General features: G+C 39.1%; 1 long non-coding RNA gene and 1 other non-coding gene across 3 annotated transcripts in view; both read left to right on the top strand.

Moving 5' to 3' along the window:
- The window catches only part of LOC135968910 (uncharacterized), a 39,118-nt gene extending 25,632 nt beyond the window's left edge, over window positions 1–13,486 (top strand). For both annotated transcript variants that reach the window (XR_010583938.1, XR_012428926.1), the window contains one exon: window positions 11,568–13,486. This is a non-coding gene — a long non-coding RNA (uncharacterized lncRNA). The remainder of the gene's footprint in view (window positions 1–11,567) is intronic.
- A 1,100-nt stretch (window positions 13,487–14,586) lies between these two features.
- On the top strand, window positions 14,587–14,690 carry LOC123570754 (U6 spliceosomal RNA). Its single transcript, XR_006694998.1, has one exon. It is a non-coding gene; the product is annotated as a U6 spliceosomal RNA (small nuclear RNA).
- Window positions 14,691–19,965: the final 5,275 nt, after the last annotated feature.

The raw sequence follows: 19,965 nt of genomic DNA, 5'->3' as shown, positions 1-19,965 counted from the left end.
CCTATATATATATACATGTATTTTTATGTAATCTGAAGGGATCAAGTTGTACATACCACTCTGAGCCTTGCTTGTTTTCTCTGTATCTATGAATAATTGGTACATCTCAGAGATAATTTTGTAGTAAGCTCATGCCAGTCTATTTGATTCTCTGTGTGGCTCAGGGAGTCTTTCCTTGTTGGGTGGTACTGCCGTGGGGCGGGGGGCGGTGCTCAGCTCCTGGCATGATGCTCCTTGAGGTTGCTTATCCGTCTTGTTTAAGGTGCTTTTGCAAGTGTTTTCCTAGACTAAATTCCTAGCATGGAATTGCTGGGTTAAAGCGTATGTGCATTCACAATGTTGGTCAATATTACCAAGTTGCCCCTTAACACAGTTGAACTAATATATATTCTTACCCACAGTGGATGAGAGTGCCTATTTCTGCACACAATTTGTATTATCAAATATTCTAATTTCTGCCAACATAATAGGTAAGAATTATTCTCTCATCGTTGCTTCAATTTGTATGTCTTTGATTATAAATGAAGTTGAGCACCACTTCATGTATTTACTCACTTTTGTGGATGAATTGCCTATTTATGTCCACTGCTCATTTTTCCACTGGATGTGTCTTTTTCCAACTGAATTATATAAACTCTTTGTCAATTAAGGGAATGAGTCCTGGCTGGGCGTGTGGCTTATGCCTGTAATCCCAGCACTTTGGCAGACCTAGGCAGGCAGATTGCTTGAGGTTAGGAGTTTGAGACCAGCCTGGCCAACATGGTGAAACCCCATCTCTACCAAAAATACAAAAACTTAGCTGGGTGTGGTGTTGTGTGCCTGTAATCTCAGCTACTTGGGAGGCTGAGGCAGAGAATTGCTTGAACCCAAGAGGTGGAGATTGCAGTGAGTCGAGATCACACTACTGCACTCCAGCCTGGGCAACAGAGTGAGACTCTGTCTCAAAAAAATAAATGAAAAAGGAATGAGTCCTTATATTAATAGTAAATATGTGTTGCATGTATTTTCCCTGATTTAACCTGTGTCTTTTGTCTTTGTTTATAGTATTTTGGGCCATGTTAAGTTCTTTAATTGGTATGTATTTAAATTTATCAACACTGAGCAAATTTGTTGAGAGTTAGACCTGATCTCAAGATCCCATTGAGTTTTAAAGATAACTGTATAAATATTAACCACCACAAAACTTAAAGGAATGAGTGTCCAATGGTGGATTTTTGCTGTCCTTGATGGGTAGGTGGAGGCCACCTCTGTTGTTTGGGCCTTTCCAATGATTCTCTCGTGTCTCCTGTGAGATACTCTACTCTGTATTGTAGCAGTTAAATAGTTGATACTACAATCAAGTTATAATTTTTTAAATGTTTTTATTATTCTTATAAAATGTTTTTATTATTCTTATAAAAGTCCTATGGTTCACAAAATCCAGGCTCTAGCACCATGCCTGTTACCTAAAAATGTGCCAGACGGGCCCATGAATATTTGAAGTAAAAGGAAAACGATTGTGGAAGGGACAAAGTCTCTAGAAGGCTTGGAGAGCTCAAGGACACTCAAGATTTCTTCCCAGGAAGGAGGAGAAGTAAAATAAATTTGAAAGAATACTTATGAAATTACTTTGAGAAGCTTGAAATAACTTATGATAGAGCTTTAAACTTTTTGTAAAACGTAGATCATCATATTTGTAAGCCTTTACAGCTATAAAACTTAAACTATTAAAGACATCAGTCATCAAAATTACAGAGCTTCTCAAAACCTTGAGGTGCATATGAATTACGTGGGCATCTTTGTTAAAATGCAAATTTTGATTTGGTTGGGGGCTAGGGTAGGGCGGAAATTCTGCATTTCTAACATGCTGCTTGACCCCTCGGTAGCCAGGTCCTAAACTACACAGCCACCCCACTCCCCTCTTCCTTCTTTCTTCTCTCTTTTCTTCCTTCTCTGACTCTGGGCACAGGATCGCATACTATTTATGTGTGAATATACACATGCTTTAGATATGTCTATATTTCTGCTTTCTAAAACATTAATTAAGAAATATGCGATTGCTACAGAAACCACAATATACTTCATGAAAAATCATTGGGTACAAAGGCAAAACATTGACAAATTGATATTTTCTTGCTTCGTCACGCCTGATTTAAGGAAATGAACTCAAAATAGGCTATGTGAATTGGAAATTGACTTCCACCACATTTAAATTGTTCTCCTTTAAACTATTAGCAGTTGAGTGTGTAAACCAATATTTATTTTTTAATCAAAGGTTTGCAGCAAATGATTCGTAAATGAAAGAAATGAAGGAAGAACGCTTCAAAATGTTCCTAGTAATAGAAGTGGAAATCGGATATTTTATTTCTTTAAATGGCAGACACAGCCCTACACTAAATTCCAGCCTGCTCTGGGAAGAGGAAATTGTGTGTGAAACTGGCCATTGTATAAAAGTCTGAGGCCAGCAGCTCTCTGCCAGAGATCATAATAAATATTTTTCTATGGAAAGAAGTTTTGAAGATCCAGCTACATTAAGGCAGAGTCTATTAACAGAATAATTGTATAGAGAGGACCGCTTAAGAAAAGCTTCCAAAATTCCATTATCTTAACTGTCACTCGCCACTCCGAGTTGTCTTGGTGCAGTGTGTTTTCATGAATTACCCGAGCTGTTTGTTTTTCTTTTATCAGTCATCACGCTGTCAGCTGGGCCGTTCATAACAACTTTTGGCAGCTCATCAGGGGAGTTCAGAGCTTAAATAGACCCTATCAACTCTCACACCTCATTGTGTGAAACTGTTTACCAGCATTGCCTTTTTCTGTAAATACTACAAGGAGAGCCCTGAAAGGAGAAATGTGTGAAAACAAAATGGCCTAACCTTGTAGCAGTCGGCTGAGATGGCAGATCTGGGTTGACGGAGAATCTGCAAGTCCTTGCATTTCATTTATTCAGCCGAATAATACCTAGTCGCGGGTCTTGAAGTTGTGTGGATGCTAGTTAATTAGACGATACTTAATTTGACTTCACATTTGTGTCAGTTGGTGAAGACGAGACTTTGTAATTAGGGAGTACAGATCGGGTTTCTGTCACAATTTTCCTCCCTCACTCTAATTTAATGCACACTTTTCCAGTGTTTTTCCCATTGTCTTTTATGCATGACTGGTGACTAGGTGGCCTCTATTACACAACCAACAGCAAATGGACCCGGTGTCCTGGACTTTCTGCCAGATTCGTCCATCATAAATAATTTTCTATTTGAAATGAATGTCAACAATCTTCTTTTGAACCTTATAGCACCAACCTGCAAATGGTATGGGTTTCTTTTTTAGCTTGCATATATAACTTTTGCCAAAGTTATATATGCAACAGATTTTTAAGTGTCAAATAATGCTTGTTTTGTGAAGGAAACTAGCTGTCTCCCGTTTCTCCTCCCTAAAGGCAACCACTTTCAGCTCTTGTGGTGGATTATTTAGAAAATAATTTCACAGTGAGAAATATATTGATTCACTTTGCCTGTTTTTGAATGCTGTGTAAATGAAATCCTATTGCTGCAACCTGCTTCTTTCACTTCGGTTAAAGTGATTTTTGTTTACTCTTTTTTTAAAAAAATCAAGGTATAATTTACATACAATGAAATGCATCAATTTTAAATGTGCAGTTTAATGAGTATGAATACATGAATACAGCCATATAACTGCAAACCAATCAAGATACAGAACTTTCCCATCACCCCAAAAAGTTCTATCTTAACACCTTTTCAGCCTCCAGGAGGCAATCACTTTTCTCTCTCTCTCTCTTTTTTTTTTTTTCTCGATAGAGTTTTAGCTCTTTTCACCCAGACTGGAATGCAGTGGTGCAATCTCGGCTCACTGTAACCTCCGCTTCCTGGGTTCAAGTGATTCTCCTGCCTCAGCCTCCTAAGTAGCTGGGATTACAGGCACCCACCACCACACCCGGCTAAGTTTTGTATTTTTAGTAGAGACAGGGTTTCACCATGTTGGCCAGGATGGTCTCAAACTCCTGACCTCAAGTGATCCGTCTGCCTCAACCTCCCAATCCCGAAGTACTAGGATTACAGGTGTGAGCCACCATTTGGGGCCAACTTTTCTCATTTCTATCATCACAGGTTAGATTTACCTACCCTAGAACTTTCTATAAATGGAATCATACAATAAGTACTCTTTTCTGTCTGTCTTCTTTTGCTCAAAATGATGCCTTTGAGATACCTGAGGAAACGTGTTCCTTTAAACTGCCAAGCATAATTCCATTGCATGAGTATACTACTGTTTGTGTATAAATTTACTCGTTGATGGTCACTTCGATTGTTTACAGTTTTTGGCAATTGGGTTTTCTTTTTGTTATTGATTTGTAGGCATTCTTGCATATTGCAGGTATCAAATCTGTTGTCAGAAACAGATTTTGCGCAGCACTTTGAGATGCCAAAGTAGGTGGATCACCTGAGGTCAGGAGTTCAAGACCAGACTGGCCAACATGCTGAAACCCTGTCTCTACTAAAAATACAAAAATTAGCTGGGCATGGTGGCATGCACCTATAATCCCAGCTAGTTGGGAGACTGAGGCAGGAGAATTGCTTGAACCCAGGAGGTGGATGTTGTAGATCGCACCATTGCACTCCAGCCTGGGTGACGAGAGCAAAACTCTGTCTCCCAGAAAAAAAAAAAGAAAAAAATAGAAAAAGAAAAGAAAAGAAAGAAATAGATTTTGCAGGCTAGGTGCTATGGCTCATGCCTGTAATCTCAGCACTTTGGGAGACTGAGGTGGGAGGACTTCTTGAGTCCTGAGTTGGACACCAGCCTGGGCAACATAGTAAGACCCTGCCTCTACAAAAAATAAAATAAAATAAAATTGATTTTGCATATATTTCTCCCAGTCTATGTCTCGTCTTTTTATTTTCTTAATGATATTGTTTAATGAGCAGAAGTGTTACATTTTGATTATGTCCAATTTGTGATTTTTGTCTTCTCTGACTAGTATTTTTTATGTTCTGAATAAATTTTAGCTGAGCGTAAGAGCATGCAGATATTTCACTTATCTCCTTTTAGAAAACATTGAAGCTTAATAGTTTCAGATTTTACATTAAGACCTCTTGTCTTAAGCTAATTTTTGTGTATGGTATGAGGTAGCGGTCAAAGTTCTTCTGTTTTGTTTTTGTTTTTAATATGGATATCCAATTATTCTAGAATCATTTGTTGCAAAGACTTTTCTTTCGACATTGGATGTGTGTGCCTGTGCGAGCATGCACAAACACCTTTGTTGAAAATCAATTGACTATACACACATGGACCTATTTCAGGATCCTCAGTTCTGTTTCATTGACTTGTCTATCTGATGTAAATAACAGCGTCTAAATAATTGTTGCTTTATAGTAAGTCTTGAAAGCAGGAAGGATATATCTTCTATATTTTCTCTTTTTAAGGCTCTGTTGACTAATCTTAATCTTTTGCATTTTCATAATACATTTTAACATCAGCTCATTAATTTCCACTAAAAAGCCTCCTGGAATTTGGATTGGGATTGCACTGAAGCTATAGATCAATTTGGGGAGAATCGAGTTTACAATATTAATTCTCCCAATCCATAAGCATGTTACATGGTTTAATTTTTTATTTAAAATTTTTGGCAATATGAAATCATTTTCAGAATGTCTTACTTATTTTTGTTAAATTTTCAATAGTTTATGTTTTGCTTCCATTATAAATGGAATTGCTGTTTAATTTCATTTTCCAATGTTTTGTTTGTCAAAATTGAAATATAATGAATTGTTTATTTAATTAATTTATTTACGTTGAGAAGGAGTCTCTCTTTATTGCCCAGGCAGGAGTGCAGTGGTGCAATCTTGGCTCACTGCAATGCACCTGCCACCCTCTTCCCTTCCCCCCTCACTCCCCTCCCCCGTTCAAGCAATTCTCATGTCTCAGCCTCCTGAGTAGCTGAGATTACAGGCTCCTGCCACCACGCCTGACTAATTTTTTTTGTATTTTTAGTAGAGACGGGATTTTGCCATGTTGGTCAAGCTGGTTTCAAACTCCTGACCTCAAGTGATCTGCCCGCCTCGACCTTCCAAAGTGTTGGGATTACAGGCGTGAGCCACCATGCCCGGACCAAAATTAAAGTATAATTCAGTTTTATATATTTACCTTGATTCCAGTGACTTTGCTAAATTTATTTTTGGTTCTAATAGACCAAATAATGATTCCTTAGGATGTTTTATATATGAAATCGTGTTATGTGCATAAGAGATAGTTTTGCTTCTTTCTTTTTAATTTGTATGCCTTTATTTTTTTCTTACATTGTTGTATTAATTAGAACTTTCAGGATAATGTCGCATAGAAGTAGGGAGAGTGGACGTCTTGTTTCTGAACTCTGAAAGAAAGCATTAAATATTTCTCTATTTAGTATAACATTTGCTGTTGGGTTTTTGTATATGCCCTTTATTACATTGATGAAAGTTCTTTCTTTTCCTAGTTTTTTGAGAGGTTTTTAAAAATCATGAATGTGGCTGGGTGCAGTGGCTCACACCTGTAATCCCAGCACTTTGGGAAATTGAGCCAGGTGGATCACCTGAGGTCAGGAGTTTGAGACCAGCCTGGCCAACATGGTGAAACCTCGTCTCTACCAAAAATACAAAAATTAGCCGGGCGTGGTGGTGCACTCCTGTAATGCCAGCTACTTTGGAGGCTGAGGAAGGAGCATCGCTTGAACCCGGGAGGTGGAGGTTGCAGTGAACCAAGATTGGGCCACTGCACTCCAGCCTGGGCCACAAGAGCCAGACTCTGTCTCAAAAAAAAAAAAAAAAAAAAATCATGAAAATGTATAAAATGTTTTCAAAACTATTTTTGCATCAATTGAGATGCAATTCTTTTTTCTGTTGAGTCTGTTACTGTGATGAATTATGACCATCGATTTTCTAATGGGAAACCAAAGTTGCAATCCTGGCGTAAGTTCTACTTGTTAATAACAGTTATCCTATTCACACAATGCTGAATTTGATTTTCTAATATTTTATTGAGGACTTTGCATCTTTACTCATGCAGGATATTGGTCTGTAATTTTCTTTTCTTGTAATGTCCTTGCCAAGTTTTGGCATCAGTGTTTATGCTGGCCTCATAAAACAACTTGGAAAGTGTTTTCTTCTGTTTTCTTGAAGAGTTTGTGTAAGACTGGTGTCGGTTTTTTCTTTAAGGCTTTGATAGAATTTATGAGTAAAGCCATCTGGGCTTGGGGTTTTCTTTGTTGAAAGATTTTTCATTATAAATTCAATTTTGAAAAAAGATACGGGGCTGTGTGAATTTTTCTTTTTCTTCTTGCTAATTTTGGTAAGATATGCTTTTCAAGGAATTTGTCCATTCGCTCTAAGCTGTTGAATTTATAGGCATAAAATCATTCATTGCTTTGTCTTCTTGGAGAATTGAATCCTTTATCATTATGTAATAACCCTCTTTATCGCTGGTAATATTTCTTGTCTGAAGCCTACTTTGACATTAATGAAGCTACTCAGCTTTCTTTTGATTAGTGTCTGTATGGTACATCTTTTTCCATCCTTTTACTTTTAACCTATCTATGTTTTTATATTTAAAATGGTATTTTTGTAGACAGTATATAGTTGAGTCTTGCTTTTTATATTGTCTAGCAATTTCTATCTCTTTATCAGTGTGGTTTGCATTTAATATGATTATTGGTATGATTGAGTTAAAGTCAATAATCTAAACAGCTGTTTTTGATTTGTTCCATTTGAGCTTTCTTTTGGCCCCCTTTTTGATTAATTAAGCATTTTTACTATCTAATGTTATCTTCACTATTGAATTAACATGTGTAACTCTTTTTTAAAATTTTAGTAGTTGCCTTAGACTTTACCATACACATCTTGTTTGATCAAAGTCTACTTTCAAATAATTATCTTCTGTTTCATGTCTACTATAAAGGTAATATATTCCCACTGCCAGCTCCTCACCCTTGTTCTATTGTTGCCCTATGTTTACTCTTACAAATGCTATAAATGCACAATACTTCTACTTTTGCTTTAGTTATTCTTTAGAGCAATTAAAAGTAATAAAACATGATTTTATGTTTACGTTTAGTCATTCCATTTCCAATGCTCTTAATTTCTTTCTCTGGATTCAAGTTTCTATCTTCTGTTACATTCCTTATGCCTGAAGAACTTTCTATAACATTTCTTATGGCATAGGTACACTGGCAATTAATTCTCTCAGGTTTTGTTGTTGTTTGTTTTGAGTCTGAGAAGTCTTTATTTCTCCCTTCTTTTTGAAAGATATTTTTGCTGGGTACAGAATTCTGAATTTACTGTTTTTTTTTATGTCAATCAGCAACAAAGACATTATTCCACTATCTTCTGGCTTGCATAGTTTCTGATGAGAAATATTCTGTCCTTCTTACCTTTGGTTTTTAACTTCTCTATGTACAGTGTGTCTGCTTTCATTGGCTGCCTTCAGAATGTTCTCATTGTCTCTGATTTTCAGCAGTTTGAATATGATATGCCTATGATGTGGGAGCTCTTTTGGGAGGGAGAATTTATTCTCCTTGGTGTTCTTTGGACATCTTGGAACTGTGATTCAGTATCTGTAATTCATTTTGGAAAATCCTTACATATTATTTCTTAATGTCTTTGCTTTCTGGAATGCCAATTACATGTAGGTTAGATCTTTTGTTATTGTCTCATATCTCTTGGATGCTCTGTTGTGTTTTTCCATCCACATTCCATTCTTCCACTTTTCTGGCAATCAATGCCACAACTGTCAAGCTCGGTTTCCATAAGAGAATCACAAATAATGACAAACATGTATTACACACTCATCATGTGCTGGTGGTGTAAATGTTGTTCTATAATTACTTAATTCTCACAACAATTCTACTAGAGAGACACATTTATTATCCCCATTTTTATGATAAGGATAAACTGAGACACAGAAAGATTAAGTAATTTGTCCAAAGATGCAGAAATAGAAAATGACAGAATTTGGCTTCTTAAACCATTATATTTTAACTACTTCAACAAATGGGAAGATAATTTTTAGGTAATATCTTTGTTTTTGGTCTCTATAATCCTTCAGTTATTACTGTTACCTCTCCAAGAATTTTAATCTATTAATCAGCAAGTACATATTTAGCACCCATTATGTGCCCAGAATTGTTTTGTTTGCTATGGAGGTATAAACAAATATGGCAGGGCTATTTCCTTCAAGGAGTTCACATTCTCCAAAGGAAAGGCCCCACAAATCTAAAAATAAACATTATGGTACAGAGGAGTATCATTATTATTATCATAATGAGTTTTGAGACAAGATCTTGCTCTGTCACCCAGGCTGGAGTGCAGTGGTGCCATCATGGCTCATGCAGCCTTGCTCTCCCAGGCTGAAGTGATCCTTCTGCCTTAGCCTCCCACATAGTTGGGTCTACAGGCACAGATACAATTATTTCTTAATTTTTTTGTACAGACAGGGTCTCACTATGTTGCCCAGGCTGGTCTCAAATTTCTTGACTTAAGTGATCCTCCTGCCTCGGCCTCCCAAACTGTTGGGATTACAGGTCTGAGCTACCACACCCAGCCAGTATCACTATTCAGAAAAAGGAAAGCTCAACTTTATCTGGATGCTTAGAAACCATGGAAAACATATTAAAAATAATGATGCTTATTCAACAGTTTGCTTAACTCTGGATTGCCCATGCTGTATTTTCACTTCTCCCTTACCTCTTTTTTATGCTCTAATTTTTAGCTATTATACTGTTTATAAATACTTTTTCCACAGAACAAAATAAGAAAATTTTTAAGCTCAAAATGTGTGTATAAAAGTTTAAAGTGGAAAGAATCTCAAAATCTTGGTTATGGTGATGTGTGTGTGTGTGTGTGTGTGTGTGTGTATGCATATACACATATATCTCCCAATTATTTTCTTTCACCATGAAAATGTATTGAGAATTAACAGATATTAACATTAGGTGTTCCCTAGCACATCTAGAATAACCATGATTATCAAAGATTTTATAAATGAAGTTTTATCTTTTAGATTGGCTAGCATGGCGTCTGACTCTTAATAGGCACCTAACAAACGTTTATCATTTCACTGACTGAATGAATGAAATTAAAGAATCTCTAAGGCATGTATTTTTGGTAAACAATAAAGAAAATCTTCATAAGTTTGTATTTTAATTTAAAAAGCAGATTTTCCTAATGCCGTGCACATCGACATATCCTAGGGAGAAGGTTGTATTTGATCCATTATCCTTACTTGGAAGCTCTACAGGATTAAAGGTCTGGATTCCTTCATAGTTGATGTCCATCTCTTCCCCAGTGCAGTACATGGTAGAGAGTAGATTCAATAAATATTTGCTGGATGGAAAAATGAACCATCTGACAGATTGAGGCAAAAATAATTCTTAATGCTATATAGCAACTTGTCTCAAGGGCAGATTCCAGACAAAACTAATAGTAGCAATAGAGACATTTTTCAGGAAAAGCTTGATAGTGTAGTGGTCAGACCATGTTTTGTGGAGCTAGCCAGACCTAGGACCTAGTCCCATCCGTGCCACTTACTAGCTAGCTTTGCAACCTCAGAAAAGTTTTTTAATCTCTCTAAGTCTCAATTTCCCAGTCATTAAATCTGGAGCAGTAATATTATTTCATATGCTTGTTGTGAGGATTAAAGAAAATATTCAACATCAAGAGTTTATCTTGTGACTAACTACAGAAGTACTTAACAAATGGTAAATATTATTGTTATGCAGAGATTTCAGGAGTTGAGGCAGAGGCCTTTGAGATCAATAGAGAATCTTAACAAAAGTGAGGAAACCTAAAACAGATGTGCCTATCTGCTTCCTATATTTCTCTTTTCTTGCTTTAGGAATTTTGAATGACATTTGTTTGGCACATGGGTATGTGGAAACGGTGAGATGAGAAGAAGGTTAGAAATCCTTTCCACTTTTAGAGAAATGCCCTCTACCAAGGATGTATGCTCCAGAGCAACATAGGCCCACCCTATCTGCTGAGGATGAAAACAGCCAGAGACAATGGGATATGACACAGTAATGAGTTCTCATTTGTCAGGTGTCAGCTCGCTGATATGGTCTAAGGATAAGGTGTTCAACAATTCTTAGAAATTGGTAATAACAATACCACTTACACAGCAGTGCCTCTTACAGTTTTCATAATACTTCCACATGGACTATCTGTTTTAATTTTCACCACAATGTTGTTAGAAGCCTGAAGTGAATATTATCATTCCCATTTTATAGATGAATAAACACATTCTGAGAAGTGAAATGACCATGCCCAAGGTCACTTAGCTACTCAGTAATTGACCTGGGGCTCAAACCTGGGTTGTCACTCTGGATTCATTATTTTTTTTCCAAAGCAGCCTGTTTGTTCTATGGAATCTGTCTATTTTCATTAGTGAGTGTGCACGTGTACATGCTAGACCCTCAAAAATTTGTGATTTATAAGGTAATTTTGTACTCAACTGCAGTAGCTAAAAGAAGAGTCCTGTTTTGTTTGTTTGTTTTGTTTTGTTTTGTTTTGTTGTTGTTTTAAATTTTATGTCTCTTTTTGGCCCAACAGGGAGCAAAGTTTGTCATCGTGATACACTAGATCTTCGATGATATCAATAAGGAAACATCCACAGCCTTTGGTTAAAAGACTCTGAGACTTCAAGGACTGCTGACTGTCCAGAAGAGGCTGTGGTGGTTCAAGTGAGGCTTAAGGCTGTAGTTACACCAATCTGTCACTCCAGAAGAGTCCAAGGCTGCTGATCAGAGTGAACCTCAGAACAGATAGCAGTGGCACCTAGAGGGTATAACCTCAACAGCAGACGAGATGTTGATGGATGATTCCTGATTATGGATTCCTCTTCATCTCTCTTAATTTATATTCCAAGCTGTTAACCTAGAATAAATCCTACCATATCTAATTAATGCACTAATCAAACTTTGTTTTGAATGGAAGGGGGGAAAATATGTTGATTACCCCTGCTAGAGGGATAGGAAATATGCCTAAAGCAGAATATCTTTCTCCATCATGAATAACATTAATCTCTGTAGTTCTCATAAGTGAATAATTATTATATAGTTTGCTTCCTAGTTGTATGGCTTGGTATTTATCCTTTATGAGTTTCCAGGTGACAATTTGTTTCAGGAAGAATTCTCTCCAGAAACAATTTTTTAAGATTATCGTTGAATTCCTTAATAAAGAGTTGAAAGCCAAACTCACACTAGGTTAAATGCAACAAAAACCAATGGACAACAGACTGATCTCCAACTTCCTCAATTCTTTTTTTTTTTTTTTTTTTTTTTGAGACAGGGTTTCACTCTGTCGACAAGGCTGGAGTGCAGTGGCTCAATCTTGGCTCACTGCAGCCTGAACCTCCCAGGCCCAAGCAATCCCGAGTAGCAGGGACTCAGGCATGCACCACCACACCTGGCTAATTTTTTGCATTTTTTGTAGAGAGAGGGTTTCGCCGTGTTGCCCAGGCTGGTCTTGAACTCCTGAGCTGAAGGTATTTGCCTGCCTCGGCCTCCCAAAGTACTGGGGTTACAGGTGTGAGCCACCGCACTTAATTGCCACCAGGATTGATTGGTAAGGCTATGGAAGAGTTGTTGTCCATTCCAAGTCTTCCCATTGAAGCAACAACCATGCCACAGCCTTATTCTATCCCATGGCTATCTTGTGCATCTCCAAGTGTGCCAGTATGAGGCCCTCAAACACATCCATACCCTCCGATGAGATAATGTTGGTCATGATAACCATGGGGATGTCACAGCCGCTGTTCCACACTCTAAATAATTCTCATTTTGTTCCAACAACAACAATTTGAAATGGGAAGAACCACCCCATTTTAGACATTTCAAAATGAGGGCTTGGATAGATTGTGTACCTTGTCCAAGGTCACACAACCAAATGGCAAGGTAGGGACTCAACCTAGTTCCATCTGCCTCCAGTCCAAAACCCAGGGCTGTCAACTGCCACCCTCATTATCTCTACTGAGATACTGGCTTCCCTGCGGTGGCTGTTGAGGCTGGAAAACACAGGCCTGAGAGAACTTTTAAATATGAAATGATAGCTCTTTGCCTACCGAGATCCTTATTTTTAAAAACCCAGAGGAAGATCATATTTATATATTTATTCAACATTCATGTATGATATTTAGATTTACAAAATGCTTTATAGTGTAACAGAATGGGCAGAAATTTTTACTCGGGCTTATAATTGTCTTTTCTTTCATATTCATTTATTCCTTTGATTTATATAATGTCTTCTCTGCTTGGTCTTCTGAGATTATGTACAATGGTAACAAATCCAAAATAATATTAATAAAAGATTATTTTTTATCACTCACAGGGAAAACTGACTAGGGCCATGCGCGTCTCTGTTCTTTAGAAACGTTATGTGAGAGAACATAATACCATCCCCTGAATACTGTCTGTAATGCCGGCTATGCTTATTCATAGTGCTTTAAAAATAAATTTAACTCCTGTTCCTCATTTTGGATGTGTGTGTGTTGTTTACTTCCTTCTCTTCAGGCCGCTGGGGTGCTTCACATTTGGGATAATGAACTGCTGTGAGCATCACCTGAAGTCGCCAAACTGCTTTCTCCACTGATCATTGAGCATGAGTTCTCTGCAGAACGCGGGGTCCCTTTGCCGGCGAAGCTTTTCCCCAGTTGGTCACCACGTTGGTTCCTGTTTTTCATCTAGGCCTGAAATCAACAGGCACTGTCTCTGCAAAGCCTGCCCCGACCCCAGATCCAAAAGAACACTGCATTGCAATGTATCCTAGCATTTTCTTGTTTTTTTTCTTAGCATGCAATATTCTGTGTTAAGAATGCTAGAGTCCAGGCCGGGTGCAGTGGCTCATGTCTGTAATACCAGCACTTTGGGAGGCCAAGGCGGGCGAATCACCTGAGGTCAGGGGTTTGAGACCAGCCTGGCCAACATGGTGAAACCCTGTCTCTACTAAAAATACAAAAATTAGCCAGGCTTGGTGGCGCGTGCATGTAGACCCAGCTACTTCGGAGGCAGAGGCAGGAGAATCACTTGAACCTGGGAGACGGAGGTTGCAGTGAGCCGAGATCATGCCACTGCACTCCAGCCTAGGTGAAAGAGTAAGATTCTGTCTCCAAAAAAAAAAAAAAAAAAGAATAAAAAAAAGAATGATAGAGTCCTTGGGTTTGGTGTGAATGAATAAATACAGATAGACAAGCTAATATTTTGTCATTTTTAAGTTGCTATGTTCTTCTTTAAAATGAATATTTTAGGCTGGGTGTGGTGGCTCATGCCTGTAATCCTAGCTCTTTGGGAGGCCGAGTCGGGTGGATCACTTGAGGTCAGGAGTTTGAGACCAGCCTGGCCAACATGGCGAAACCCCATCTCTACTAAAAATACAAAAATTAGCCTAGGTTGGTGGTGTATGCCTGTAATCCTAGCTACTCAGGAGTCTGAGGCACAAGAATCCCTTGAACCTCAGAGGCAGAGGTTGCAGTGAGTCGAGATCACACCACTGCACTCCAGCCTGGATGACAGAGCAAGACTCTGTCTCAAAAATAAATTTAAAAAAATAAAATGAATATTTTAAAGAATCTCTTGTGCTCACTTCGGCAGCACATATACTAAAATTGGAACGATACAGAGATTAGCATGGCCCCTGCACAAGGATGACATGCAAATTCGTGAAGCATTCCATATTTTTAGTACCTGCTCTCAAACTGAAAAAAAAAAAAAAAAGAATCTCTTTAAGGTCAATTACTCTGAGGTTTTACGATGCACTCCCTGTCTTGGCAAGGCATCAGCTCTTGACTGCAGGGCACATGTAAAACATGGCTAGAGGGCTGGGCGCAGTGGCACAGGCCTGCAAGCCTAGCATTTTGAGAGGCTGTGGGAGGGAGGATAGCTTGAGCCCAGGAGTTCAAGACCAGCCTAGGGAATACAAGGAGACCCTACAAATAATAAACAAAAAATAGCCCAGTGTGGTGTCACATGCCTGTAGTTTCAAGATTCTGGAGGCTCAGGTGGGAGGATTGCTTTAGCCTGGGAGGTCGAGGCTGCAGTGAGTTGTGATGGTACCACTGTGCCCCAGCCTGGGCAACACAGCAAGTAATACACAACACAGTATTAAAAAAAAAATACAACAAAAGTCATGGCTAGAGACAAGGGCTTCTGTTGGTCAATTTATGTATTTTAAATGACTGTGTGTGTAATCCACAGATTAAAACAGTTATTTTCATCATTAATTTTTTTTCTTTAGAAATGGTAATTAAGGTGCCTAATTAAACTGTGGTTTAGAAAGATCAGTGTAAAGGCCTGTACCAGGAGGAAGGCTTGGGGTCCAGCCAACTGGATATGTGTTTTCAACACAGGCGGCATATTGTTAATAATAATAACATAGGGTGGAGCAATGTAATTGCAGTTTTTGCCATTAAAAGTAATGGCAAAACCACAGTTACCTTTGTGGCAACCTAATACATTCCACTTACTAGGGCCAATCGAGTCAGAATCTTGTTGGGGGTGGGGTGCAGCCCAGGCAACAGCATTTTAAAAAATGTGCCAGGTGATCAGGTGTGCACCCAGGATGAGAGCCGCTGGATCCGAAGGCTCCTAGTGTCCACTCCTGAGAAAAGTGAGTGACCAGGGTGGCAGTTGTAGCCCCTGCTTTCCATGGCCTTCTAAGTTAGAGGACCTGACTCTCATCCAGCTCTGAACTTAGGGAAAGTTCAGGATCCCCCTTCCCACTGTCGGTGGTTTCTGGAACAAGACTTCCTATCTCAATATGGTGTCTGATGAGCCTGGCAGTGCCAGCAGGGCACCCTCTTCTCAGGCCCCACAGGGTTGCTGGTCTCCTGTCTAGATTTTCTGTTTGTTTTTTGGATGCCCTCCTGGACCCTCGGACCAAATCTCAGCCTGCTTGTCCAGTGTCTGGTCACTCTGGCTTAACTCCTGTAACCTCTTCTTCACAGAATCAAGACATTGTTCCTCGTGTCCAGAACCACCAGCTGGGATCCCGCTTCCATCAGATTAAACCACACAGGATCACAGTGGAGTCTCCTTCCGGAATCTTCCCAGCCTCTAAACTCTTACTGCTCTCAAACCCCCTGACAGGTCAATCTCCTTGAACATAGGCCCTTCCATGAAGCTTTTAGCCACTTTTCTTATTCATAGAGAAATAAATTCCACCTCTTTAGCAAGAGGTCATGCAAAATCACATGTCAAGGGTCCTGAATAGAAGGGAGGAGTGAAAAATAAGGGCCAAGAATGCAATCAGTCAACCACTGGCAAATAAGGGAGATATTGATTAAGTATTTCTGGGAAAGAAGCAAAAATTGTAGGAATATAAGCTACACAGGGCATCTAATTTGATGTGAGGTGACAGTAAAGGTGCATCTGGTGACAAAATAACAATCATGTTGCCATGAAGCATCTGCAAGTTTGACAACTTAGATGTGACTTGAGAAGAGCATAGGAATTATTTAGAAAGGTTAATAATCAAAACTTCAGAAAGCCACTCACAAGCCTGAACCAGGGGAAAGAATGGGCCTGGATTAGATCCTGGCTGAGATTGGCGGGCCACATGCAAAGCTGCATCCTCCCAGGAAGGGAAGCCGGGGAGTCAGGGTTATGGCACCTGTAGTTGGTGTTACTGGACGCCTCCCTGGACTTGGGTGTACTGGGTACATTCTAGTCATCATTTTGCTACTCCACAGGAGCCTCAACTCTCTGAATTGCCTCTTCTTTAGGGACCTGGGTGGATTGACAACCCTGATCCTTTGAAATGTAAGCAGAAGTGTCATATAGCACTTCTTCATGGAAGCAATGAAAAGCCACTGCTCTATTTTGATGCTCTTTTCTTCCCACAGTCAATTGTAAACCTCATGTTGGGATGGTGGCATCAAAAGAGGGCAGAACCTTGGGTCCCTGAGTGTCTAAAGTGAGCACAGCTACCTGCTAACTCGCAATGGACATGTAGCATGAAAGAGACGTAAACCTTTGTCCATGAATGTGTTCCTGTTACCTCTAGAATTTTAATTGACAGCCTGGTAAAGTAGAGAGAAGCATTGTGATGAGGATGATGATGAGGATGTCACTGAGAGCTGGGAAAGGTTTCTGCCACTACCTTCCTAGACTCATCTAAGTGGGCGGACTCCAGGGGATGGAGAATGGAAGGCAACAGATGTTTGTTGACTTCCTGCTCTGTATCAGGCACTGTGCTAGATACTGTACACACCATCAATATTTAGGACAGTATCGTCAGAGCAATTTGATTTTTATATTACAGTTGAGGACAAAGAACTCACAAGAGGTTAAATTACTTGCCTGAAACTCACAAATTTAGTACATGTCAGATCCACGACAAGAACTCAAGCCCATCTAACTTCAAAGCCTATGCTATTTTTCTGTAACATAAACATACAAGTAATGAGCTTTTAATCTTTTATAACTTGTTAGCATTTTCCTCCTAACCGTAATCCCTTTAGGATAAATTTGAGTTAGATCAATCTACTCTTCATAGCTATTGTTCTTAGAATTATTTTGCTCTTTCATTTCACCCAGATTTGTTTTTGCTGACCTTTGACACATGAGGTGCTACAAATCTGTGTGTTTGTTTCAACTTCAACCAAACACCCTCATGTTTGTTTTAAGTCAGAATATCATCACAGGATATCTGGAAATGCCTCCACTAAGGGTACAAGTTTTTTAAAATGTGAGATTTTTTCCTGTATGGTAAGGATGTTGCAGAGAACTAGAATGAGATGTGAGGCAACTGATGGTTTGTTTTGTTTTGTTTTTTTTGCAAACAAAGGAGAATGAAAGCTGTCTCTTGTAGAGAGGATATTTTCAGCCGTCATCACTACGGACTCTTTGAAATGTACTACTTCAGAAAAGCCCCAGCGACTCCCCCTGGGCCTCACCCACCTGAGATGACATCACGACGCAAATCCAGGGCTCACTCTCTTCATACAGATGGAATGGTTCACTTGGCTTTTAGAGTGCAGACAAGCCGTTCGGTGGAGGGCATGCCTCAGCCTGCACTCTCTGACTCATGACATGACTTCTCCGTGGAGAGCCAGAATTTTTCTCAAGTGTAACAATATTAATTATCAAGTCACTTTAAAACACGTGTGATGTATGTGTGCATTTATTTCACAGGAATGGTATAAAGATTAAATACTTAATGAATCCATTTTTCATATCAAGGATATAGTTGCCCTATGCCTAAATGTATCTCTCCCTTCTGTTTCTCATGAGAAATATAGCTATCTTTATTATGTAATCAGTAATATATCATTCCTTCTAAGCAGGATCTAATTTTAGCAACATGATGAATGGCCCAGGAATGTATTCGACTGCCCTCTGCAGAAAGGAATATATATCAGACCTGCTCAGGTGTGTGTCATTTCTTTATATTGGGAGCTTTCAGCAGCCCAAGTGGCAGCGGGGTTTTTCTGACTGAAAGCCCCAAGTGCTGTCTCTTTTTGGGCTTGAGCAGACACTGCTAGGAAATGGCCATGTGTGACCAATACCTAGATTTGCCAGCTCAGCCAAAGAGGTATATGGTTCTCCTATGCCCGGGTTTATTGCACCAGCTAGAAAATGACCAATTGTCCAATTGCTTTTTATCTTCATTTATGTGCAAGATCTATTTGTGTAGGATCACACTCAAGTCCCCACTGCCTTCTTCCGTTTCTAAAAATTTGGTCTTTAAACAAAGATATTTCTTTAAAATGTGGGGGTCAGCTTGGGCGTGGTGGCTCACGCCTGTAATCCCATCACTTTGGGAGGCTGAGGTGGGCAGATCACCTGAAGTCAGGAGTTCCAGCCTGGCCAACATGGTGAAACCCTGTCTCTACTAAAAATACAAAAATTAACTGTGTGTGGTGGTATACACCTGTAATCCCAGCTACTTGGGAGGCTGAGTTAGGGCAATCACTTGAACCCAGGAGGCAGAGGTTGCAGTGAGCAGTGATTGTGCCACTGCACTGTAGTCTAGGTGACAGAGTAAGTGAGACTCCATCTCAAAAAAATAAATTAATTAATTAAATAGATAAATAAAATAAAATGTAGGAATCAGTCCAGTATGATTAGCACCATAAGGAATCAGGAATTTTGTCTCTCTTGAGCTTCCAAGGGAACAAAAATGTTCATTTTCTTTCATGCTATCTGTGAATTTTATAGCTGCTTCTGCACACTCATGGCACCCTATATCTCAATGACATCTTAATTTTAAAGCTATTTTGGGTTTGTTTTTTATTGATCTGTGGGAAAGTCAAGGCAGTACCTTATCTCCATTTTGCAGATATGAAAATTGAGACCCAGAGCGATTAAATGACTTATTCAACTTCTAGGATATGGCCTGGTAAGGGCTAAAATCTAAATCTCCATACCATCATCATCCTACTGTCTATGCTTAATTCTTAATGACATCTATGTAAGATGGAAAACAAAAGTTAGAGATGTTTGGTTTCTGCAGCTAGTGTATATGTACAACTCTGAAATTCGTTGTACAACTACTATATTTGTTGATTCTAAGATGTACTCTTTTCATATTAGTATGTCTGAAACAGAGATACTTTTTTTTTTTTTTTGAGATGGAGTTTCACTCTTGTCACCCAGGCTGGAGTGCAATGGCATGCTCTCAACTCACTGCAACCTCTGCCTCCTGGGTTCAAGTCATTCTCCTGACTCAGCCTCCCAAGTAGCTGAAATTACAGGTGCCCACAACCACACCCAGCTACTTTTTGTATTTTTAGTAGAGACGGGGTTTCACCATGTTGGCCTGGCTGGTCTTGAACTTCTGACCTCAAGTGATCTGCCCGCCTCAGACTTCCAAAGTCCTGGGATTACATGCATAAGCTACTCTACCTGGCCTGAAACTGAGATACATCTTATAATCCATGGAGTATCATAATCTAACTGGAAGTGCTTTTTCTTTCTTAGTGATTGCAGTACATTGATTCTAAAGATGGCCTGGA

The sequence above is a fragment of the Macaca fascicularis genome, chromosome 20 (genome assembly GCF_037993035.2).
Source record: "Macaca fascicularis isolate 582-1 chromosome 20, T2T-MFA8v1.1".
NCBI classification, from domain to species: domain Eukaryota; kingdom Metazoa; phylum Chordata; class Mammalia; order Primates; family Cercopithecidae; genus Macaca; species Macaca fascicularis.
Note: the sequence above shows the minus strand (reverse complement) of the source record. Positions and strands in the feature narration are given on the sequence as shown.